Consider the following 25,255-nt stretch of genomic DNA (forward strand, 5'->3'; position numbering starts at 1 on the left):
TGGCTGGGGCATTGGAAGCTTCCCAGGCGATGCAAATACAAAGCCCTAATAAAGCTTTCAAAACTGCGTTAGAAACAGGTCACTTTTACATTTGTGTTGGAAACTTGTCTTGAGACAAATGAATACATTTGAGCCACTGGGATTTTTGGGGAAAATACAGCTAAAAGGGTTAGGAAATGATACATAAGGAAATTCTCCCATCTGATGCTGGCTTGCTTGCTGCAAACCCGAGTGTTTTCTTTTAAGTGAGGCATTGTGGTTCCTATGCTAGCCCTGATGGGCCTTCAGCACTGGCAGGTGTAAATGCGGCTCATTAATTTTTTAAGAAGTTGGAACTCTGACAGTTTTCAGGGATGCTGAGTAGCTGGTACCAGGTGTTTCTTTTGTTAAGGGCATGGAGAGGCAGTGTCACAGGTAATCAGGCTATGGTCGTTCACTCCCTTGGTCTGAGACTATGCGTTTTGTGGTGCTGAATATTTTCTTAAACCAAGAAGGGTGTGGGGAGGTGCATGTTCTGGTTTCTAGTTGGGCTTTCCCCCGACACTGGCTCTTGCAGTATTATCTTAGGTAGAGGTGTTGACTCAATTATCATTAGACCCAGCTCCTGTTGGAAGAGAGTAAATGGTGCTTGGGGCCTCTTTATCTAGACCGTTTTGCCACCGCTGAAGTGACAGCCTGTGCTTCTAACTGAATTCAGTCCTTTTTTTTCCACTCCCTTTCTGTGGAACAACAGCAAAGTCGGCCGCTCATCATTCGGGTGCAGACTTTACAGCCTCTGAACAGCCTCTGCTTTTGCAGTTTATGAATGCACCATTTGTTGTTTTGAGCACAACTGTTAGATACAACTGGCCTCTGCAGCCCACTCTGCCGGCGACCAGTGTGCATCACTGCAGCCTTTTTTTCTTTTCCTTTTTTTTTGCATAGGCCAAATTTTTGCTTTAAATACCACCATTTTGTCCACACTAGAATTTCTTTGACCCAACTTACATTTTTTCAAATGTAAGTTTCAGAAATAAGGTTTTAATTTGCTCAAACTGTTGGTCTAGGGATCCTGAATAAGTGCAAGTATTTTACTTTATTAAAGGGGGAATTGTTTTTGTGGCTTGGTTTTGCACACTTTTTTTTTATATTCTCAAACATGTGACTTCCAAATTTTCCTTTAAATTGGGTTGAAGTTAGAAAGTTTTATTATTTCCTAAGTCATTATATTTTTTCTTTTTGAGCTTTATGCACAAATAATGTCTTCAGTTTAGAACTTAAGATAGATCTTAAATGTTCTCATAAAAAATAAATATATGAGGTTATAGATATGTTAGCTTGATTTAACCATTTCACAATGTATACATGTATCAAAACCTCACCTGTACACTGTACATATACAATTTTAATTTGTCAACTATATTATAATGTAAAACTTAATTTTTAAAACTGAATTTAAGGGAAACTGTCAAAACCAGACTTTACAATGTGGTATTGAATATTTATAAGTAACTGTTTAATTTCTCATTCTTCTGCTCTTGAAACATGGTCTTATCCAAAGGTGATGGCATTAATGTTAGGATTTTCACTTCTGTTTTGTTTTTCTCACATAGACATTCTTTGGCCCTGTGTAATTATATAGGTGCTGTGTTCTCTGGTTGTATACATTGACATTATTCCTTTTTTTTTCCCACAAATTATTTCTTTTTCATTGTATTTTAGTTAATAAAGTGTATTTTAATCTTTTTCTACTGTGCTTTACATATTCAACAACTGGTTCAAATTGTCAGTTCTAACTGTTTTTAGGCCTTGCTTCGGCCAAGGAGATACATTTCTGTTAAGGCAGCAGTAAACATCTTACAGCAACCAACTCTATGTGCCTTGGTATCCTGGAGCTTCCAAAAATGAAACAGTCATTTGTTGAAAATGAAGAAGCTTTCTGTAGTTGAATTTTGAAGTAGATATATTTATTTGTTGTCCTTCAGAGAGGTTATGAAGGCCCTGGGTTACATCTGCATTTTTGATAAAATTGCGACATACAAACATAGTTAAGGGGGGAAAGTGTAATCTTTTGTGAGAGTCATGCTTTCTTCTTCGTCTCACTGTGTAGAGGGGAAGATCTGTCTTTTTATGATTAAAAAAGACACCCACTCTTTCCACTACCTGAAGAATCCTGAAGGTCCATGTGAAGACAAAGCAGCCATAAACAACAAGTTAGAGGGAAAACGAGCTTGTGTGTTAGTGCTTCCAAGAGCAGTTTTCTCAGCTCGGATCTGTTGTAATTTTCAGAGCAGGTTTACATGTGTGGTCGCATGTTTTGGTGGTTGGTTTTGATCTGGACCTTTCAACTGAGCAAAGTCTCCTTGGACTTTTCTCCTTTTCCCGTAGTTTCTTGCTGGCTTGTACCTGTGATTAATATGTGTGTTGCTTAAAATGGCAACTGAAACATCACCAGGAATTTTCACCAGGTAGAAACTGCTTTTCCTGTATCAAAACAACCAGTACAGCTTAGCTGATGCTTCTGTTGCTAAGCAGGTAAATTTCTGGTCTTCAGGCTGCCCTTATTAACCCTGTAAATGCCTAATGTCAACCGAAGAAGAAGAAGAAAAGAACTTGATGCTTCCTTCTCACCTTAGTGCTTTGTTCAAGTGCGTGAAAACTGGACCTAGCTCAGCCTTATTTCCATGTATCTATTTTAGAGGACCTAACCTCGATTAACCTATTTTGCAGGGTCAGGAGGAGAGTTGGGAGATGGAGAGGGCCTGTGAGGTTGGTAGTTTCCAGTGAAATGTCAGCCCCAGTAGCTGATAGTGGAAGTCTCATACTAGATGACCAAAATTATGGGTTTATTTCAGCCAGTAATGGGCCCCGTCTTTTTCTTTGGGACTTTTCTCTGCCTGTAGCTGCCCCTATGCCTGTCGGGATAAGAAGAGGGAAGAAAAGGGTTGCTGTTTGCATCTATTTGCCAGAAAGGAGTTAACAGAACATACCGCAGAACAGGTTGGGCAAGACTGTTAAAGCCAGTGATGAAGCCTTCCTCTCTCTTTCTCTCTCTTTCCCTACCTCCCTACGCCACCTCTCTGTATCCCTCTCCTTCCTGCTCTGTGCACCATCCCCCCCCACCGGCCCCCCAGGACTTTAATACATCTTCAGACTATACTCCCCCCACCAACACACACGCACAGACAGACACACACACACTTCAGTATCTGGCTTTCCTTCTCGGCAGAACATCGGTGTGAATAAAACACTTTGTGGAGCCTGTGTGAGAAGCCGGCAGCGGCTGTGGGCCTCAGCCTTGCCATCTGTTTCTAGAGCAGTCTGTGGCCCGCTTACCATGCCCTCTGTCATGTAACATAGGCCCCATTCAGCAGCAGCATTCTTGAATGTGCATTTCTGTCTCTGTGGGACCGGGGGTAGATGGCCTGAGAGGGGGAAAGCAGGAGATGGGAGGGGAGGAGGCGAGGTGGGGACGAAGAAGGAAGTGTGTGCACACGCAGACAGCCAGGGAGGGCAGTGAGGTGGAGTCACTGCAACTCGGTGCCAGCAAGTCAGGAGACATTACTGCTGGAAGTATCCACAGTTAGCTCTGACTTAGGGGACGTCTTGTGGCCATAAATGTGGAGGAACCGAGCTCTTTAAAAGCTAGTTTGGGTCTGATATAAGTTCTGCTTCGTGTTTGTGTCCATTCACTCCGTAAACATACCATATATAGTCATGCTTGAGCTCACTATAACACACATTGCAAGGGAGCCGCTCATAGTGCACACATCCTTTGGCTGTTAGAAGCAGACTCACATAGGCTATTTCTGGTGTGTCGTGGCTTTCTTCTTTCTTTTTTTTTTTGGTGGGGAGGAGGTGGTGGGGGAGGGAGAGGAAAAGGAGCTCTTTTTCCTTCCATCTTCACACTGGTTGGAAGATGTTTCTGATTCTAGTTTGTCTGGCACTCTGAAAGCTAAGGAACTGTATTGTCATGGCAGAAGAAACAATTCTCTGTGTGCATCTGTTTTAGAATGAAACCGTACTTTTCTTAGTATCTTAACATCACATGCATTTTGTAGTTTATGGTCTCCAGTCTCCAGCTGTTTTTGGAGCACCTTCTAACTTTGAGAGGGTGAGCTCTAGCCTATAAAATGGACTGTGGGTGGCTCATGGAGAAGGTGCCCTGGTGCCCTTTTCTGTGTCCTCTCTGGATTCTCCCTGAGCTGTCCACCTCTGAAGCCTGCTTCACCTTCAGACTGCCAGGGCAAGACATGCAGCTTCTGCAGAACTCATGGCAGCCGTTTTCCACTTGGCCGAGCTGGGTCTGTGAAGCAGAGAGGAATCAGTAATAGGAAAGAAATGCGGTTGTTTTTTTCCCCCTTAGAATACCTACCATACTGCATTTCAGCTTGGAGTGCACAGCATGAGGCATTTGTGGTTCAGATAAGAGGTCTTCCTTTTTCCTCCTCCTGTTTTCTTTTCCTTCCTTCTCCCCCACTCCCCAAAGGCTTACTGCCTTTCTTCTCAGGCCACGTGTGTAGATAACCTTTGAGGAAAAGATGGTTTCCGTGCTGGGATATTTGGATATTACGTAAAGGGACAAGATGAGCCCTTTCTTTGCCTTGTTTTCTTTCTCTGGCCTCATCAGAGTGAATTATATCTGACTGTGTGACAGTTAATTGTACCATCCTTCCCGTGTCCTAAGCTGATAAGCCCTTCTCTGTCTGCCTCCATCAAGCTTCTTTGTTTGAGAAGTTCCTAATGCAGTAGGAGAACAAAGTGACAGTTTTCTTATTTACTGAACTCTCTAAAGCACATTCATAATGCTCTTCATTATATCTTTCTTATAACTTCATTCGTTCAACTTAGGTAATTGAATTGTTCCATAGTACCAGTGATTGATAAGTTAAAACTTCCTCAGAAACATCAGTGAGTTCAGGAAAAAAAAAAAAGTTTGTGTTTTAAGCTGCTTGTATTCATTCCAAACTATTATTGGCTTGGTAGACAGTATTCACAGTAAGACACTGGACACTGCTGGAGTGCCAATTACCATTGTGGATATAGCAGTTGATTAGCTAGCTGACTCAAAAGTAGTATGTTGCTTATGTAGAGGTCGCTTATTTGGCATTCTTGGGTCCAGAATATTCAGCCGATGTGCTTGTGAGTGAGTGAGAGCCAGCAGGGTATACGTTGGGGGAGAGGTATGTAAAATAAAGTTTTCAAAGCCACAAAGGTGTTAGGAAGTCCTGGTACTAACACTCCTACCTTGATTCCCATTGATCCTTTAGGCCTGCACTTCAGCACTATTTATTCTTACGGTAGATACAGCCCTGACCACCTTGTCTCTCATTTTCCAGTCTATATTTCTGAGGCCAATGTTGGGGATGGAAAAAAGCCATCAGAAGGAGACACATTGACAACAAGCAGAAAAGATGTTAGGGGATGAGACAAGAATTCAAACGGCGTGGCAGATTCCCATTGGGGGAATTTCACAGACTGGACAGAGGAGCCCTCTGTTATTTCTTACAACTGCCTGTGTATCCACAATTATCTCAGGAAAATTTTCAATTGAGAAAAACAAGCATGGCCAACAGAGCCGTGTGGTATAGTGGCAAAAGTAAAGTGGGGGGGGCGGGGGTATGTCATTAGTTTCCAGAGGCAGCCTAGTGTAAGTTGTTCATCGTGATGATCCTGAGTCACCCCCACAAAAGGTTGAATTAATCATACACTGATTCACCATGCTATGCTTAAGGAAACAGGGAAGTTTGAAAGATACTTTAGAATGATTGACACCCAGGAGTTTTATATGGAAAATTAATTTCTGAATACTTTCCTTCCCCCTCAGTGATGTGCAGCTGCTTCATGAGTTAACATGACGTGTTAGAATAAACCTTTCAGTATAGTCAGACATATACTAAAATATTATATATTTTGCCCAGATTTGTAGAAAAAAGTTATTCATCAACAGATTCAGATAATGTCCAAATACCATACCAGGTTGTCTGTATTCCCTTTTTTTTTTTTTGAGTCAGAGTCTTGCTCTGTTGCCCAGGATGGAGTGCAATGGCACGATTTCGGCTCACTGCAACCTCTGCCTCCCGGGTTCAATCAATTCTCCTGTCTCAGCCTCCCGAGTAGCTGGGACTAGAGGCGCGTGCTACCACACCCCGCTAATTTTTGTATTTTTAGTAGAGTCGGGGTTTCACCATATTGGTCAGACTGGTCTCAAACTCCTGACCTCAGGTGATCTGCCCGCCTCGGCCTCCCAAAGTGCTGGAATTACAGTTGTGAGCCACCGCGCCTGGCCATTTGTCTGTATTCCTAATGTGAATTGTGCATATTTATCACCAAAAGAATATATAAAATGTCATGGATTTTTAAAAGCAAATGATACCAAAGACCCCTAGGTACCAGAGAAGTCATAGACATCCTGGAAAACATAGTCTCTGTAGAAAAGGAATCCTGAACTTAAAGGAAGTCTCAAGTTAAATTTAAACCATCAAATGGTGAATTGGAAGGAAGGAGTGCCCTCAACTAAGACTTACTGTAAAAAACCATAGAATTTTAGAGCTGGAATGGACTTGAGAGGTGACTTGTTCTGTTTTTATGAGTTTGTCTTCATTTTACCCAGTGTTCTTCCACAATTCATGTCTGTGCCCAGAATTGAACAACTCACCTGGAATAGTGTCCACGTGGCTTTTTGGCCATGAGGAATAATCCTAACTTGGAAAATAAAAGGTATTTACTCAGCAGAAATTATTAGGTTTTGGGTTTTGTTTGTTTTTTGTTTTTTGTTGAGACAGAGTTTCACTCTGGTCACCTAGGCTAGAGTCCAGTGGCGCAATCTCGGCTCACCGCAACCTGGCGCCTCCCAGGTTCAAGCGATTCTCCTGCCTCAGCCTCCTGAGTAGCTGGGATTACAGGCGTGCACCACCACGCCTGGCTAATTTTTGTATTTTTAGTAGAGACGGGGTTTCACCATGTTGGCCAGGCTGGTCTCGAACTCCTGACCTCAGGTGATGCACACACCTCGGCCTCCCAAAGTGCTGGGATTATAGGCGTGGGCCACTGCGCCTGGCCTGGTTGTTTTTTTTTTCTTTTTTATTCTTTTTTCAAGGTTATTTGCTAATTTTATTCTTCTCAGTACTGAGTTCCATTTTATAGGTAGAGAACACTTCAGCACTCCATGGTGCTATACCAGACCCTTGCTTGGCCTTGTTATGTATTAATGGACATTTTCATGGAAATCCCAGGGTTGAAAACTCCCCAGAGTTGCTAATACCTGCTACTGGTTCTCAAGTGGTTTGATATTATATACATAAGTGTGGAGCATTGCTGGACCCAGGTTTTAATAATCAGATTAATAGATAGATACATTTGAAACATTGTCATATTAGCTTTTAATACTACTGAATTTAAGTCTTCTGTGCACTTAGGTTTGCTGTAACGCATGGTTAACATATATAGGTTGGTATAAATTTTTCTGTTCCTGATTCAGATAGGGTTTTTGTGTGTTTTGGGTTTTTTCTCCATAAGAGAAATTGTTCCCTTTGAAATTTTAATTAGTTTTGAAATTAAACTATAGTTGTGCATATGCATGGCAACTATACCTCCTGATTGCTATGCTGAAGGTGGAAAGTATTCTCTTGTTGTATAGACATTGGTCATACTGTCAGGCAAGGGAAATGCCACTAATTTCTGTTTCTTGAATTGCATACCAGAAATAGGAATTCGTTGTCTGACTGTTAGATGCTCAGGGCAGATGGAAAAGTAAGAAAAACCAGGACTTCCCAAGAAGCAAGTGGCAGGTCTGTGTGCTGACTGTTTCAGGGTGGGGACGGCACAGAGGGGGCTTGCAGAAGAGATGTGGCCGAGGGTGGAAGAGTTTATTTTCAGTGCCTTGTGATAAGCGACCTGCAGCCTGTTGCAATGGCGACTGCATTTGAGATGGTGTGCTTGTAACATCCGCCGGGTAGGCGGAGCCTCAAGGACACATGTTGAGAGGTTGGGGTGGTGGAGCCAGGAGGTGCAGTGAGCGAAGCATCCAGGCGTGGATTTGAACAGCTGCTGGCCGCCCGGAGGTCAGCCTCCATGCATCAGTCATAGGCACAGAGAACTCATCTGTGCGGCTGGAGGCTGAACATGGAGAAGGAGGGAAGGGAGCTGCTTTCAGTTAATACTCTTGATGCTTCCAGAGCAGTTTAAAGATACTGCGGAAATTTGTTGGGTGGTTCATTGTTTGTTTTAAAAGCTTTGTCTCCTTCACATAATCCTATCTTTTATTTAATATAAATGCAATCAGTCTGCTTTAAATACTGACTAAAATTGCTTTTACTAGACATTGTATTATGTATAAGGGGGGAGCTGAGACCCAAAGAGAAGAATTTGATCAATTGATTTAAGGTTGTTGGAGGATTGAAATGTTACTTGATTGCTGGTCTTATCCAGGATTTCAAGATTTCAAGGAAAAGTGGACAATGCCTGCTTTTATCTAAGGGATTTCAGCAGTCATATGATCTACAAACCAGCCCCCAGGAGCAGCAGGCCCTGGCAACCTCTGTGCTATGGAGTCCACGCAGAACAGGGACTTCAAAGTGCTTGGGGTGTGCTGGCTTGGGAGTCATTTCGCTGAGAACTGGTTTTGGTCACGGCCTTAACATCTGCATAGATGTTGCACATTGCAGGCACATGACACTTGAATGGGCTGAGATTTAGGTGCAAGTTGGTAGAGCTTAAAGGGGAGGTAACATTAGTGAGGCCAATGGGCAGCAGCCCCACTGCTGAGCACACACTGCAGTTCCCTGCAGGGTCAGGGAGAAGGTGGCCTTGCCAGGTTGAGGCTAGGAGCAGAGATCATCTTGTTAAGTTCTCACAAATCAATTACTGACACGGGAACAGTGTGTAAAAGTCTGAAACCACAAATCTTTTTGGACATTTTGGCTGTATAAAGCATATCATTTATAAGCTCCCAGGAATTTACTTATAGTTTGAGTGTCTCTTGTGATGAACAGGACTATGGGAGAAATAAACCAAGCGAGTGAAATCACAGAAACTATGTGAAATCACTTTTAGATGGCTTTCGTTTTCAAAACGTTGGATATTCTCATTATATTTCCCTTGTAGGTACATACACAAGAACATTGATTTGAGGATGCATTATGAGTGTTAGAAAATCACCTTGCTAAATAATAGGGAGTTCTGGGGCTTTATGGGAGAGTGATAGTAAGATGTGATGCTGAGTTTTTTAGCGGTGTGTGTAAGTCCACTTGGTATCTAATTGCACATTATTCCTGTTGTTTCCAGTATCCTAAGGGAACCTCCCTCAGTGTTAGCTCCTTATGAAAAGTACAGAAATAATTCTGTTTTAGGGTGTACGTGACGACTTTCTTGGTCTCTCTAATTTCTTGTAAGTGGTATATTACGTGATTTTAAAAAATAGACCTTCACTAATGTTAGATCTTCAGGTTTTCATTATTGTTAATTGACTTTTTTTATGTCTCCTGAAAGACAAAAATGAAGAAAATAATCGACTCACCAAAAAACCCAACAGTTGCTGAATAGCTATGAAACATATGAAAGAAATTCAGCCTTTAGCATTGGGGCCTTTTTATTATTCTCAAGTTTGATTTTACAGCTGAGTTATAAATGTGACCAAATGCATCACATGAGTGTTTACCTTTTTTTTTCCTTTCCTTTTTGGCCGCATGGAAGTACCTAAAGAGATGGAATGTGACACACCCAGAGAATGAGGCACTGGAGGGGCCTATGAACTTGAGAAGGCCAGGAGCAGCAGGGTCCCTTCATCCCAGTGCTTAGCTTTGCCAGTGCTAAGTGGGAAGCAGAAGTCACTGAGCTCCTTAGCAAGTGAGTTTTTAAAATGTGTGTGTGTACACAAAGGAGTTGTTCCAGTGCTCTCTGTAGAAAGTGCTAGGGAGAATTCTAGCAGGAAATTCCACCACCTTTGAGATTAGTTGTCAATCCCACTAAAAGATAGCCCTCCAAAGAAGTGCTGCTTTGCTCTGTAGGCCTGAAAGGTCCTATGCGATTCTCTTACATACTTCTTAGTTCCCTCTCCCCAATTCTTTTAATTTTGTGTATGTCATGAATTTTGTAGTCTTAAGTTGTTAATTGAGGTGTTCTGGATTGTAATGTGTTTTGGTGTGTGTGTGTGACAGTGAAGGAGGTATTAATCTTTGTGAGAGGTTTTTTGTTTTTGTTTTTGTTTTTTTGAGGAAAATCTTTTTAATGTTTCATTCCACAGTCTGGTAAGTTGTATACTGTTGACAGCTCATTACCTACATGTTAAACTGCAAAATGTTCCTAGATTAGTAGAACTATTATTTTTTTTTTTTAAAAAAAAGTAGCTTTGTGGTTAAATTCTGATGCCCTTAAAGAGATCACTTTCTCCTATTTTGGCAAAACAAGTTATCAGTCCACACGTGATTACATAAATAAAATTGAAACCCTTTACTCTTGCTCCTCCCTACTGAATTAAAGTCAAGGGATTCCAGTAGTGGTAGTGTACACACACACACACACACACACACACAAATCCTCCAATGTATTTACTTTTCACATTTTTAATACATTTTAGCGGACTGAGCTTTCTAAATTATTAGCAACTAGTACATAATCATGTTGCACTAAATAATTTTTTTAGTTAGTGAGAAACAGACCCAAAATAGGAGGTTAAAAACAGTTCATCTATTTTGGTGAATAGAAGTGAATGAGAGTAGGGTAGAAATTCTGGCTGATTTTATAAAATATCTCAGATCTGTTTGATAGGTTGGGCTTAAGACTGATGATGTGGGCATCCTCTTTATAATGAAGTCAGGCTAAGCGAAGCTGTGTTGAAGTATCAAACAAACCCTGAAATCCCAGTGGCTCAACCCGTAAAATGCCGTTGCTTGTTGGTGTAGAATCCTCTGCAGGTCTGGCAGCTCTCTAGTATAGCTCCCTTACAAGTGGTAACCCAGGGATCCAGGCTGCTCTTGTCTTATAGCTACTCTGTCATTACACATGCTTCCAGGTTGCCACCACAAGGAAAGAGCTAGTGGGTTACATACCGACTTTGAAAGGCTGCAGTCTGGAAGTGATGGCTGGTACTTGTGCTCACAGCTCATTGGCCAGGACTAGTCATGTGACCTGCCTGACCACAAAGGTATAGGGTTGCCAGGAAATATGGAAGAATATGTGGATATTCTTTGAGCAGTGAGCGTCTTTGCTTTATTCTCCTTTTCTATTTCATCTCCATAAGGTTCTCTATGCACATAAACTAGATGAAGCTTAGGCCTGAAGCCTAGAACATAATGACACTTTGGTTCTCAAAGTGTGGTCCCCAGACAAGCAGCATTAGCATCACCTGGGAACTTGTTAGAAACACAGATTCGTAGGCCCCACTCCAGCCCTGCTGAATCAGAAATGTGCAGGTGGGGCCCAGAAATCTGTTATCATAAGCTCTCCAGGTGCATACTAAAGTTTGAAAATGACTGCCCAGTGGGAGTACAATGTTTGTAGCACCTGTTGAACTCATCACTGGGGACGTGAAGGACTAATAGACACTTGCTAATGTGAACGTACAGTATGTGTGCGCAGGTGTGAGCATGTATATGATAATAAAAAGCACTGAGGGACGGTATCATGTGTGCCAGACAGGTTTTAGCACTTTATAGATTTGACTAATCTATTTCTCACAACAGTCATATGATTTCAGTATTATTATTGTCTCCATCTCACAGATGAGGAAATTGCAGAACTGAGAGGTTCCCTAACTGTCTAAGGGTCAGGCCACTGACCACTGCTGGCAAGTGGTAGAGGCAGGATTTGCGATGTGGTTCCAGAGCCTACTCCTTAACTACCATGCAATTCTGCTTGTTCATCTTTGGGTGGTTACCCACCAGGCCTTAAGGTAGTCTTTTCATTTTTTCTTGAATGGAGACAGTCTGTCAGAGTTCGCAGGAAGTGTGGTGTGCTGGTGACAGTTCACATTCCAAGTTAAGCCCCCTTACCACGAGCTTCATTCGTTGGTGGTTTACGTGTGTTGGGGGCTGGTGACAGTGTTGGTCAATACTAGAGGGGCATGGCTAGGCAGCAGCTGCCCAGTCATTTAAAACTGAACAATAAATAGAACGGGGTTGTTAGGGGCGGAACGAAGGGGCCTAGTGGGAAGTGGTTTCTCAGAGGGAGATAGTTCAGTCGCACTAGAAGAATATTTTCTTCAGTTAACCTATGTGTAATTTTCAGGCTTATGAGAAGAAAGGCCCTGTTCTCATCACCCTCCCTTTTGATTCTTCTTTGGTCTTTTTCCATCATCCATCTGCCTGCCCTGAGATGCTCATCTGAGGCCTGATTCCATCAGGTGGTCTGAAGAAGGTTTCTATGAAGTCTTTATCAGCTGGACTTCAGTTTTGTTTTGTTTGTTTGTTTGTCTGAGACAGAGCTTTGCTCTGTTGCCCAGGCTGGAGTGCAGTGGCGCGATCTTGGCTCACTGCAACTTCTGTCTCCCGGGTTTAAGCGATTCTCCTGCCTCACTCAGCCTCCCGAGTGGCTGGGATTATAGGCACCCAGCTAATTTTCATATTTTTGGTAGAGACAGGGTTTCACCCTGTTGGCCTGGCTAGTCTCGAACTCCTGACCTCAGGTGATTGGCCTGCCTCAGCCTCCCAAGGTGCTGGGATTACAGGCGTGAGCCACAGCATCCGGCCAGGACTTAAGTTTTAATAGAGAAAATGTGTTTTCCCTTCCAAGAAACCTGATAAAGTAGTTTCCTCCCCTTGCACTTGGGAAATCCAGCTAGAGTTAGATGTGATTTAATCTTTTGAATTTTGAACTGATTGAAAAGGATTTTCCAAGTGACATTAAGAACTTGCATCCTTTTAAATTTTTTAATTATTAACTGCATTTTCTTTCTTCCAGGTGGGTCTATTATTTGTTGTTGTTTAGGTGTCCTTTGCTGGCCCATGTATTCCCTTGGCTTCTTTGTCTTTTGTGTTCAGCAGACTAGAACTGAGACGGCTCCTTGGCAGCTCTGTCCTGGACAGTACCGGCTTTAACTCTAGGTAGAAGATAAAGATAGCATCACCCCTTTCGGGTTTCATGTTGGCTGGGAACAGCTGCTAAGCTTTGTATAACTCAGAAAGTAACATTTCATTCCAGATTTGCTGAAATTTTTAGTTTTCTGCAAGCCAGGGCTTAACCACGGGGTTTTTTCTCATTCACACTTAGGAGTCTAGACTTTTCATTTGAGAAGCAGTTGCTTGTCTTGGAGTTTAGTAATTGAAGGGAACAGAGGTGGGAGAGGGAGGAAATTATTTGCATAAGTTGTTTTAAAGCTCCGTCCACTTCCTTTCCCTTCATCACTTTAAATGGTTTAATTTGCTTAGGTACTTCAGCAGAGGTGTAGATAATTGAAGTAAATCTCGAGTCAAATCTAAACAAAAGAAAGAACTGACCTAAAAAAGAGCAACTGAACTCACACTAATTGAATCACAGATTTGCTCAGACCAATCTAACCTGTGAGGAAGGCCAGGGAACACTGTGCCCTTGGTGTGCTTTTTGCCTCTTAAGAGGGAACACCAGCCAGTCCCTTGTGGCTCTCCCAGCCACCTTCCGTACTGAGCCACATCTGGGTTAGAGCTGCAAAATTCACCCTGAAAAAAATGTGAAAGCCATCTTGAGTTGGGCATTTGTAAAACAAATTTTTTCTCCTTTTGGAGACCTGGTGCCCTTGGTATTTGTATATAGAATCCACTTGTTTATTCTTGAGGAGAGCAGCTATATGTGTGAATTGGGCATCTGTTGGAAGAAACATAACAGGCTTGCCTGTAACAGCTGGAATATAGTTGCAGCCCTTTGAAATAAGACAATCTTAGTTTTCCTTCCTTCTCCTTAGCCAGCCATCCAGCATAGGAAACAGGATGCTGTACGTACCCTGAGTAGGAGGAGAGGGTTCCAGAGTGCCACTTGGCTGCTCCTGTGTAACCATTCTTGTTCAAGAGTGCCTTGAGATCACATGGTCTTAAATACCAAAGCTGACCAAGAGCTGCCCCTCTGTTCAGCTTCGTCGTCCCTGGCTGTTGGGGAGGACTTTGTCTGTCTGACTGCCACTGGGCTGCCTTGCCCCAGCTCCCTGGGGTCCTTTGCTCCTTAATCCATCAGCTCTTCTTTTCTCTTCTTCTTACTTATAGTATAAGACCCGACTGCCCATTTTTTGGAGATGACTAATTAATTAGTAAAATATTTGGCTGGGCGCGGTGGCTCACGTCTGAAATCCCAGCACTTTGGGATGTAGAGGCAGGCAGATGGCTTGAGTTCAGGAAGTTGGAGACCAGCCTAGACAACATGGTGAAACCCTGTCTCTACCAAAAATACAAAAACTTAGCCAGGTGTGATGGGGCGTGCCTGTAGTCCCAGCCACTTAGGAGGCTGAGGCACAAGAATTGCTTGAACCCGGGAGGTGGAGGTTGTAGTGAGCCGAGATCGTGCAGCTGCACTCCAGCCTGGGCAACAGAGTAAGACTCCATCTCAAAAAAAAAAAAAAATTGAGTGCCTACTGTGTGCACATGTACCCTGTGTGACCATGGGCCAGGCACAGTGGTTCATGCCTGTAATCCCAGCACTTTGAGAGGCTGAAGCAGGTGGATCGCTCGAGCCCAGGAGTTCGAGACCAGCCTGGGCAACATAGTGAGACTCCGTCTCTCCAAAAAAAAATAAAGTTAGCATGGTGTGGTGTTGCGCACCTGTGGTCCCAGCATTTGAGAAGCTGAGGTCGGAGGGTTGCTTGATCCTGGAAAATCAGGGCTGCAGTGAGCCATACTGCAACCTGGGTGACAGAGCAAGACTCTGTCTGTCTCTTTGGGGGGGAAAAAAAAATCCAACTTACAAGTTCTCTTGTGCTCCCTCTCCACTGTTCCTCTTTGCTCTTTCATCCCTCCTGACTCCAGAAGAGGGCTCTACCACTCGCCGCTAATGCCTTCACATTTGTCTGGATTCCTGCCTCCTGGGGACCTCATCCTTGCCAGCCCCTGTTGCTGTGCCTGTGCCCTACCAGGGGTGTTTTCATGTTCTCATCAGTGACCCTGCTTATCCCTGAATATCATCAGCCGGCTCATGCCTGACTTCTCTGTGGAGGGATTCATCCCACGTGCATTCTTCAGGGTATGAGTCCCACAGGACCAAGACCTTCTGGATCCCTTTCCACTTCTTCACATTCAAGAATCTCTGCAAAAGAATGTAGCCTAACCCCCCTAACAATCTAAAACTTCTTCCCAAGCACCATTTAGTGCCCCAGGACACTTGCCTGTGGCCAGAGTGACTCTCTTCCTTTCTGCGCTTTCCATTGTCTACCCCACCTGCCTCCCCTTTGAAAGTTGTTCAGGTTTAACTTTCCCTCCCTATTCCCTTTGTTCCCGTTTGTAGGCAGGTCTCCCTCCCCTGCAATCCCATACCATGTTCAAACAGGTTTTCTTAAAACTCTTACATCACCTTTCTCAGCCTGCACCCCCTACTGCCCCAGACCCAACCCCAACTCTCCCAGCTCCTGTAATTTGCCCACTCCACACACACCCTCTGTAATGAGGCCCCTGCCCTTCAGCAGGACCTGGCTCCTGGGCTTCTTGTGGTACTTCCTGGGTATCAGCTCCCTCCAGCCTCCACCTCCATACCCTTCCTCTTACACTACCCCAGTCCACTTATCTCTGCTTTTTCTAGACCTAATATTAGAATTGTATAGACAGCACTTAATTCTCTTACCTTCCCAAGCTTTCTTTTACCTCTTACCAAGTGGTAAGCTTATGGAGTTCCCCACCCCAACCTAGTAGTGGATCAGGAGTTACTAATTGAAGTAGCTGACATACATTTTTATCATCAAGAAATATTTGAGGGCCTAAAGTAGAGTATTTTACCCCCAAATCATTTGAAGGTAGATTGTGGGTCCCATTTGTTTATTTTTTTCAGACTTTTTTTTTTTAAACCTTGGTAGCTTAAAGGCCAGGAAAAAACTGATTAGTTTTCATCTTCAAAGGACACAGGATAAAACAAGGACTGAGCCAGCCCACCCCTACCCTCCAAACACCTTTTAATCACAGTCACTTTTCCCACTCCCCTGGTTGTGACTTTTGAATTCTACAGTTGATGTAATCCCTCCTTTTATAGCTGATTTATGCATTGCAATTTAAGTAAGCAGAAATGTTCAGTGCATAGGGGGACTCGGATTTAATGATTGTTGGCTTAAATTTAAAAGGATCGCTAAGGCCCCTGTACCTCTTATTAATTGCAAAACAAACATTCTCCATAAGACCACCCTCTATTCTGTGACCCCTTTGAGGTTCCTAGGAATTGATAGTTTGTGGGCCATATTTACACCCGCAGGAGGACTTCTTTACAGAAAACCTCCCCAGTATCTTTGATGGCCTAGATGTGTTCACAGTCACACAGAAAGTTTTAACCTAATAGTCATCATTCAGAAACTAACTCGAATCCCAACATCATTCCTGGAATAACGGGACAGCCGCATAGATGGGGCTCACAAGGATGTCTCCCCTCTCGTTCCTTTCCAGAGGATGAGTTCTGTTTTAAAATTATAACTGTTTAGTACAGGCACTGGGCGGATTGCTTTAGGAATTGATTTAACGAATGTTCACTGGGTTATTGCCTTGTGTCAATAATGTTTTGAGTGAAATATCAAAACGCTGATGAGATGGTTTATCTCATCTCATCTTTACAAGAAAAGGGAAGGTTAGAGGATTTGGTGTTGCCAGTGTTTTCACTTATTGTTGGTGGCCTGCCTGAAACTGATGGCAGTAGTAAGTAAGGAAAAAGCCTGCCAGTCTCCTTAACTCTCCAAAGGTAGGATTAAATCTGCTGAGGGTCAGACCACTGCCATAGTTCTGTCCTTTCCTGGAAATCATAGATTCTTTTGAAAGGCTGATCAAATTTATGGACTATTTTCCTAAAGCTGAATACTGTCTACATTTTACATGTGGTTTCAAGGGTATGGCTCTTGCACTTGTCTACAGAACAAGGCTTATCAACCTAAGCATGTCATCTGTTCAGCTCAGCTGGCCCATAGTTGGCTTGCAGTACCTGTTATAGATTGAGAGAAACAATGCCTACTGTGTGCCAGGCACTGAGCTACAGACTAAAGATACATAAATTGGGGGAGGGAGGGCAGGGAGCAATTAAGGACTGAAATTTGATCACTTTCTTTTTTGCATTTTTTTTTTTTAAATGAGACAGGTTTTCCCTCTGCCACCCAGGCTACTTGAGTTCAGTGGTACAATTATAGCTCACTACCAAGCCCAGCAAATTAAAAAAAATTTTTTGACACAGGGGTCTTGCTATATTGCCCAAGCTGGTCTCAAACTCCTGGTGTCACAAATAGTTGGGTCTTTCTGGTATATTTTCAAAAATTATGTTAAGTTTTTTTTAAAAAAAATAGTGACATCAAATTATACTTAAAAAAGCGCTATATTCTCGTGATACATACGTCGTTTCAGATTGCCTTTTCTAGACTTTATCCATAAGTATAGCATAGAATCTTAAATGTGCCAGCTAGCTTTTTAAACTTGACCTAACTTTATAAACATTTTCCCTTGTTTTCACACATTGACTTTTTTTTGAGACAGGGTCTCAGTTTGTCACCCAGGCTGGAATGCAGTGGCGCGATCACCGCTCACTGCAGCCTTGACCTCCTGAGCTCAAACAATCCTCCTGGTTCAGCTTCCTGAGTAGCTGGGATTACAGGTGCACAACACCACACCTGGATAACTTTTTTTTTTTTTTCTTTTTTTTTCTTTTTGAGACGGAGTCTCATTCTGTCACCAGGCTGAAGTACTGTGGCGCAATCTCAGCTCACTGCAACCTCCGACTCCCTGGTTCAAGCAATTCTCCTGCCTCAGGCTCCTGAGTAGCTGGGGTTACAGAGCTGGGATTACAGGCACGCGCCACCATGCCCAGCTAATTTTTGTATTTTAGTAGAGATGGAGTTTCACTTTGTTGGCCAGGATGGTCTTGATCTCCTGACCTCGTGATCCACCCGCCTCAGCCTTCCAAAGTGCTGGGATTACAGGCGTGAGCCACTGCACGTGGCCCACATCTGGGTAACTTTTTGTGTTTTTTGTCTAGATAGAGTTTCGCCGTGTTGCCCAGGCTGATCTCGAACTCTAGGGCCAAACGATCCTCTCGCCTCGGCCTTGCAAAGTGCTGGGATTACAGGTGTGAGGCACAGTGTCCAGCCCACATTGACCTTTATATTTGAGGTGGGACCAGGTTCAAGCAGGTTTAGGGTAGATGGGGCAGGGTGGGGATGGCTCACCTGGGAGAGATCAGCCTGCTTAGGACACGTCCCTCTATTGTTGGTTTCATGGATTATTTCCCTCTAGGAACTGAAACTCTAGTCAACACTAGGCAAAGTAAGTTACTTCTGAGATCCACTAACTCCCCTCCCAAGCCTGCAGGTGAAACCATCCCAGATCACCTTTATTCCTGCTTTAGGGTTTAAAAACCCCAGGAGGCAAACAAATTAAAGACTGCAGATGTTCTTAAGATGGTTAGACTTGACACAGAAGAGAAAGAGGTACACTTAAAGTTCAATTCCTTAGTCATATTAGCCACTTTGAAAGAGTTACAGGGGTGGTTATTATTGTTCTCTTAAGTTTTAAACTTGATGGAGTTTTGTGTAGTCTTTTTAAGCAGTCCTCCCCACTCCGCTCCCTTCCAATCAGCGGTTTATGATGGTCAGTTTTGTTCATAGAGTTCAGTTTGACAATTAACATGTATATTAGTATGGTTGCCTGTGTTTGTGTTATGTTTCACTGTGTTTCATCTTCCTGTGCCTGGGATCCCCCATGCCCTCCTTTCCTATCTCTCTCAAAACCAGCTGTTTTTCCCCATCTGCTGCATTTTGGTTATAGACATTTATTTGTAGGTTTTCTTTAAAACAAAACTCCTCTAAATCCTACTTGATAACCATCCATGCTCTTTACTGTCTCCTGTCCTGGGAGCTCTCTTCCTAACTCCTGCCCTTCATTCTCGACGCCTGCCTGGCCTCCTTTTGGTTCCTTCTCTATAGCATTGCTTCCACCCACCAGCTGCAGTGCCCCTGTCCCTTAAGAGTATTGCAGTGCCTCCTAACTGGGTTATATGCCTCTGTCCATTTTTAAATCTGCTACCAAGAGCTTTTTAAGCTGTGGATACGATTATTTCATCGTGGGCTTTAAAAATTGTGAGGAGGGGCCCTTCAGTGGGTTTCCAGAGCAACAGGATAAAGTTCATGGCTCTTAGATGGAACCTTGAGCCCAGCATCATTCTGCCAGCCGCATCTTTGCCATTTCCCCCACTCCACTCTCCCTCCTTTCTCAAAACACACTGGTGCACTCTGATAGCTCCCAGGGGTTTTGTTTTCATGGGCAAGACACACAAAACTTTTGCAGTTAGACACAAGGTTGCCGTTTTTTTATTTTGCTAAGTAAGGGCATTAAAAAATGATCTCTACCACCTACTGTCTTTATCTCATTTTAAAAGATGGCAGTTTACCCTAAAAAAAAAAAAAAGAATGAATTCAGCATTGTGAGAAACTCAGCAAATCATCTGCTTTTTCTGCACACTGTGTTAACAGCTTTCTGCATGTGGCTGGGAGGCGAATCTCTTCTTCAAGCTCAGGTTTGCTTTTGCTGTGCTGCCCTCGCCTCGCACTCAGTGGTGCTTACCTCTGGTGAGCCCGTGCAGCTCTGGAAGTGTTTGGCTCATACTCCAGGTTCCCTGGAGTTGAAATTTCCCTCTCTGTGTCTCCTCTGACATAGGAAGCCAGGGCTCTCTGTCTTACAGCTCTTGGTGGTTCTGGCACCTGGAATGTTAGTAGCCTTGGATGTCTGAGGATGATCGTCATAATATCCCAGGTTTTCGCACAGATCCCAAACCTTACCCTATGTGTAGGGTACACAAACAGTATAGAATATTTTAAGCCACTAATTTTAACAACATGCTGAGAATACCCATTTTTCTCTGCCTACGGATTGGATACACTCTGAAAGCAGCAAGGATAGGCCTACAACTCCAGCTGCAGGAAACTGAGTAGACTGCTCCCCTTTATTTTATTTTATTTTATTTTATTTTATTTTATTTATTTATTTTTTTATTTTTTTATTTTTTGAGAGAGGGTCTCACTCTGTTGCCTAGGCTAGAGTGCAGTGTCACGGTCAAGGCTCACTGTAGCCCCAACCTCCCTGGGCTCAGGTGATCCTCCCACCTCAGCTTCCCGAGTAGCTGGGACTACAGGTACCCACCACCACACTTGCATATCTATCTTCCAAACTCTCATCCATTAAAAGTGAATCTTGACTAGTAGGGTAAGAGAAAGCCATCAACCATAATTAGCAGTGTCTTTTGGGGGAAGCCTTGAAAGGACTATTCTTCCCTTGATGAGAGCAGAGCATTAAAGTTTAACTACAAGGAATAAAGAGACAGTGAGTTTTTTCTCACATATTTACCGTGGCCAGGTAGCCATTTGTATAATCTGTTGAGCGTTTTTTTTACCCCTTAGAAAAATTCTGTTTGCAGATTGGGAACACTCCAGGATGTCCCTGGCCTCTGAAATACTTTGTGGAAATGTGTTAGTTCCCATTCTAAACTGGTTTGGTGACTGAGGCTGTTCTTTGACTTCAGCGTTTTATTTTATTTTATTTATTTATTTATTGAGAAAGAGTCTTGCTCTGTTGCCCAGGCTGGAGTGCAGTGGTGCTATCTCGGCTCACTGCAAGCTCCACCTCCTGGGTTCACACCATTCTTCTGCCTCAGCCTCCTGAGTAGCTGGGACTACAGGCGCCCGCCACCACACCCTGCTAATTTTTTTTCGTATTTTTAGTAGAGATGGGGTTTCGCCGTGTTAGCCAGGATGGTCTCGATCTCCTGACCTCATGATCCGCCCGCCTCGGCCTCCCAAAGTGCTGGGATTACAGGCGTGAGCCACCGCGCCTGGCACTTCAGCGTTTTAGTTGTGGGGCTGGCAGAGCATGAAATTGGGTTTGTGTGAGCATGTGTGTGCCTGGGTATAGTGGACTGCATTTTCTTTGCAGAAGTATAATGAAGCATCTTCAAGGACTTTGAAAAAGTTTCCTCAGACATATCCAGTGAGCATGATAGATGCTGTTGTTTCGCAAGTTTTCTATTTTCTTTGTCTGTACAGGTTGTTCCTGACTTCGTGGCTGGGAGGAAATTGAGGATGCTGAAGAGTACTTGCCGTTTGGCTGGTGGGGTTGAGCCAGTCAGCTGGCTCCTGTTCTCCCATGGGCCCCTATCGGGGCTGGGTCCTGTGGCTGTAGGAGAGGGGCCACATAGAGGCACCGTTCTAAGTTCTGTGGGGGGACAGCACAGTTCCTCTGGTCGCCGCACATGCCCTGTCTGACTCATCTATTATCTAGACTCATAAAAAAAAAGATCCTAAAAAATGCTGGCTCCGTTCTGGAGAGTTGGCACAGAAATTCGGATTGTGGACTCATTCTGTAAGCTGGCTTCTGTTCCTCACCTCCCACCCTTTTCGCCATGGCCTTCTCTGCCTACTATCATCAATCCCCACTGCCCATCTCCTTTCCCCCACCCGGTTCTCTTACCTGTGTGACTGTTAGGGGTTCAGTGGTAGGTATTTGGGCAAGGAAATTTTTCCTTTCCTTAATTGATTTTAGGAAGATCTTTTGTATCCCAGAAAGGAACTCCAGGGGGGCTGTGGTAAATGTCTGATTTAATCATTTTCTGAATGCATTAACCTCACATATGCTGATGGGATGCCAAGAAAATGGAACTCCTACCCTTGTATGGCAGGGAGTCAGGAACTCTGTCCACTGGTATGTGAATTCCCTCAGGTCATCCCATCTCATAAGTGACACGCACAGTCTCACAACCCTCTTGATTGATGCACAAAACAGTGGATTTTGCTGCTATACTGAGTCCTGGATATTCACAGCAAAGCTCTAAGTGCCAGGCAGATGGAAGTGCTTTTGAGTCTGAACCTAAAAACACCTAGACATCCCCACAGAGTCAAATCTCAGGCACAGAGTTAGGATTGGGAGGAACATCAAAGACCACGACCTGGCCTCGCTCCAAAGGCGAGGGGTCCAGTGTATTCCAGGCCATTTGCTTGTGCAAGGACATGGTGTTCTGCTTTGAGTTCCAGTGGTTAAAGGACACTATTAAATGCTACTGAATTATTTTAAGAATAGTAGTGTAAACTACATTTAACTTGAGCTACTGTAACTAACTTCTCGGGTTTCTGGACTTTGATGAAGATAGCTCTTGTATTTGCAGCAGACAGAAAGCAAATGTCTAAGTGAGCCCCGAAAGTAAGTTCTCTTCTCGGAAGCATTGGCCTCTCACACACAGAGGCACAAGGAGTGCTATCCGTTGGACTTGAAGGCTGTTAGAGTTGGAGCTGCAATGGATGCCGGGTAGGTGTTGCTTGGGCATTGTTCCAAGAGGCTCTGGAGGCAAATATTTTAAACAGGTCAAACAGCCCCTCTAGGCGAGCTGCAGGAAGTCCAGCCCTTGCCTTCGTGTGGTCAGCAGGAGATAAAAGTGTGGACTGTTGGAGGCTAGGCCCCTCCTAACACTGGATAACAAACTGTTAAGGGAAGATAAAAGGAAAGAGTAGGGATGTTCTTTTTAAACAACATGAAGGTGCCTTTGTCACATGCATGCAAGTAAATTAAGGGTGGTGAGCAAGACATGCCTCATTTTTATGATCACAAGCGTGTTGAAGAATTCTGAGAAGCAGGACTTGGTTTCACAAGTATGCCAAAACAATTTCATGTCATGAAAATATTGGTAGAGGTAGGCTTTTGATTGAGAATGTTCCCATTACATACTGGGTTACATTAAATGGGCATCAGCTTGGATTTCCAAATCTGTGTGCTACAGAGATTTTCCCTGTTAAGGTGTGTCTGACCCATGGGGACTGGGTGGACGTGTCCAGCTGCCCTTGGACCGAGCAGATGAGCAGGCAGGGCAGCTGTGCTTCTCTGAAGTGTGCGCATCTCCTCTTAGTTATACTTCTGGTGTTGACCCAATTATTGCCCGGGTATGAAAGAGTTTGAAGGAAGAGACTGTCCTGCTGGTGTCTATCTCCCCTTTTCAGTTTTCCTTCCTGTTCTTTGTAACATTTGGGGGGAGTTTGGGGGCTTGCAAAGGGGTTATCTGTTTCTCAGGGTGGGGCTTGTAAACGTGAACCCACACTTAAGAGCCTGGGCATGTTCAGTGCCCTGTGTGAGCTCAATCCAAAGCAAGTGAACAAGTGTGCTTCGGGGACATGATGCTTGTTTCAGGCCCCGCTGGGCTGTGGAGGGGGGTGGCCCTTTGTGCAGTTAGACCCCCCAGGGAGTGCAGTTGTTGTGAACTAATCACCGCCTGGAGAGCCTGTGTGCCTCACACTTCCTCCAGGACTGCACTAATCCCCACTCCCACCCCCAACTGCCAGCCCCTGGCCCTGGCCCCCTCCTTCCAAGGTGCCTCTGCTGGTCCAGGAACATGCCACCTCCTCTCCCAGCTGCACATGGGCTTTCCAAAAAGGCCCATCTTGCCTGCTAGTCATTTTTGGTTTGCTCAGTTTACTTTAAGGAAACCCATTTGCTTGCCAGTGTTTTTGGTTGGCTAGCTTGTGATAAACACTTATCAACCACTTATATCTCAGAGCATTTGTTTTCCTTCATATGCACAGTAGTAAATACTTTTCTTAGAGGCGAATTTGGGGGTGAGGGGATGGGAGGTTTTCTGTTGTATGGCGGAGGGCAGCCCATGCAGCTCCTGGGAGCTGGGTGTGGTCACTTCACCGCACACAGTCATTCCCAGCTGACAGTTTGTAACGTCTGATTACGCACTGTGAAATTTTGACCACAGCTGACCACTTTTCCAATGGGCGAGGAAAGATGTGATCTCCTCCTTCCACTGCCTTCTCTAAGCTAAGCTGTTAGGGGAGAAGCATTTCAAACACTTGTATCTTCCACAAGTCATTTTGGTTTTCTAAGGAGTGTCATCCTGAATTCTGGGAATTCGAAGCCCAGATTTAAGGTAAATCACCTGCCCTGGGATTGCTTAGCTTGCAGCTCGTCCCTGGGGCAAAGTGGAGAATCCTGTTGCTGCTGCACCCTTTCCCTGAGCATGTCAGAAAGGCCAGCCCAGCGACCTCAGGGCCTGTGAAAGAGTTGCAGGATATTGCCTAAAACTCTATGCAAACTGCTACTGAACTTTACCCTAGCTTCTTACCAGAAGCTGGAAATGTGACTGAAGATACTTAGATTCACTTCAGAGATGTGTCCAGAACACTCCCATTTCTACCATACAATGTCACGGTGTCAGCCATGCTGTATTCAGGTGCTGCAGTTAGTTGGGAGAGAAGGAGCTTGGTGAATATAGGGAAGAAAGAGCTGCATCCTTGTGGCAACCAGTAGTGTGTACTTCCGTAATTAACCAAACGTGAAGCTGACCAGGATTGGTTTCAGCAGCAACTGAAGTCAGAGGGGTTTTTATTTCCTGGTCGCCAGATAGCATGGCGACTGTGTCAGCAGCTGTTCTCATTGGCCAGGGGATTGCATTTGGGAAAAGCCAAATTATATTTATTTTAAATTGTCCAACTTGTGGGCTGGGACAGGATTTTTTTTTTTTTTTTTTGAGATGGAGTTTTGCTCTTGTTGCCCGGGCTGGAGTGCAATGGCACTATCTTGGTTCACTGCAACCTCTGCCTCCTGGGTTCAAGCAATTCTCCTGCCTCAGCCTCCCGAGTAGTTGGGATTACAGGTACCCGCCACCACGCCCAGCTAATTTTTTGTATTTTTAGTAGAGATGGGGTTTCACTATGTTGGCCAGGCTGGTCTCGAACTCCTGACCTCAGGCAGTCTACCCGCCTCAGGCGTGAGCCACCACTCCCTGCCGGGGACAGGAATTTTTTTAGAAGACCATCAAGGTGAGCTCCTGCCTTCAAAGTTTTGGCAATCCAATAGGGGAAGCAGATGGGTGAATTGAGGAGTTAGGAGAATCAGCCCAGGGACTACCTGGAATGTTGGAGGATACATAGTGTAGCATCAGTAGCTCGCATGCTGGAGGATGCCACAATGTTTGTAAAGTATTTTAACAAGCACTCCTTTGAACCTATATTGTAAGGTAAGGAGGGCAGTGTTATCAGCTTCATTTTTCAGCTAGGAGAACTGAGGCTCAGAGTTCGGTGGCTCCATTGATGGCAAGCTGGGTTTCCAGGCCAAAATTTAAGACTCCCCGTGTCAGGCTGGGCACGGTGGTTCATGCCTGTAATCCCAAC

The 25,255-nt window shown here is 44.1% G+C and overlaps 1 protein-coding gene across 10 annotated transcripts in view; it reads left to right on the forward strand.

Moving 5' to 3' along the window:
• Nucleotides 1–25,255, forward strand: part of RREB1 (ras responsive element binding protein 1) — a 144,199-nt gene that overhangs the window by 35,538 nt on the left and 83,406 nt on the right. Inside the window, exon 2 of one of the 10 annotated variants that reach the window (XM_055390778.2) lies at nt 9,673–9,825. The exons of the other annotated variants lie outside the window; for them this stretch is intronic. The gene's annotated coding sequence lies outside the window, so the exon portion shown is untranslated. The remainder of the gene's footprint in view (nt 1–9,672; nt 9,826–25,255) is intronic. 10 annotated transcript variants of the gene reach the window in all.

Source organism: Gorilla gorilla, chromosome 5 (assembly GCF_029281585.2).
Source record: "Gorilla gorilla gorilla isolate KB3781 chromosome 5, NHGRI_mGorGor1-v2.1_pri, whole genome shotgun sequence".
Classification (NCBI taxonomy): Eukaryota; Metazoa; Chordata; class Mammalia; order Primates; family Hominidae; genus Gorilla; species Gorilla gorilla.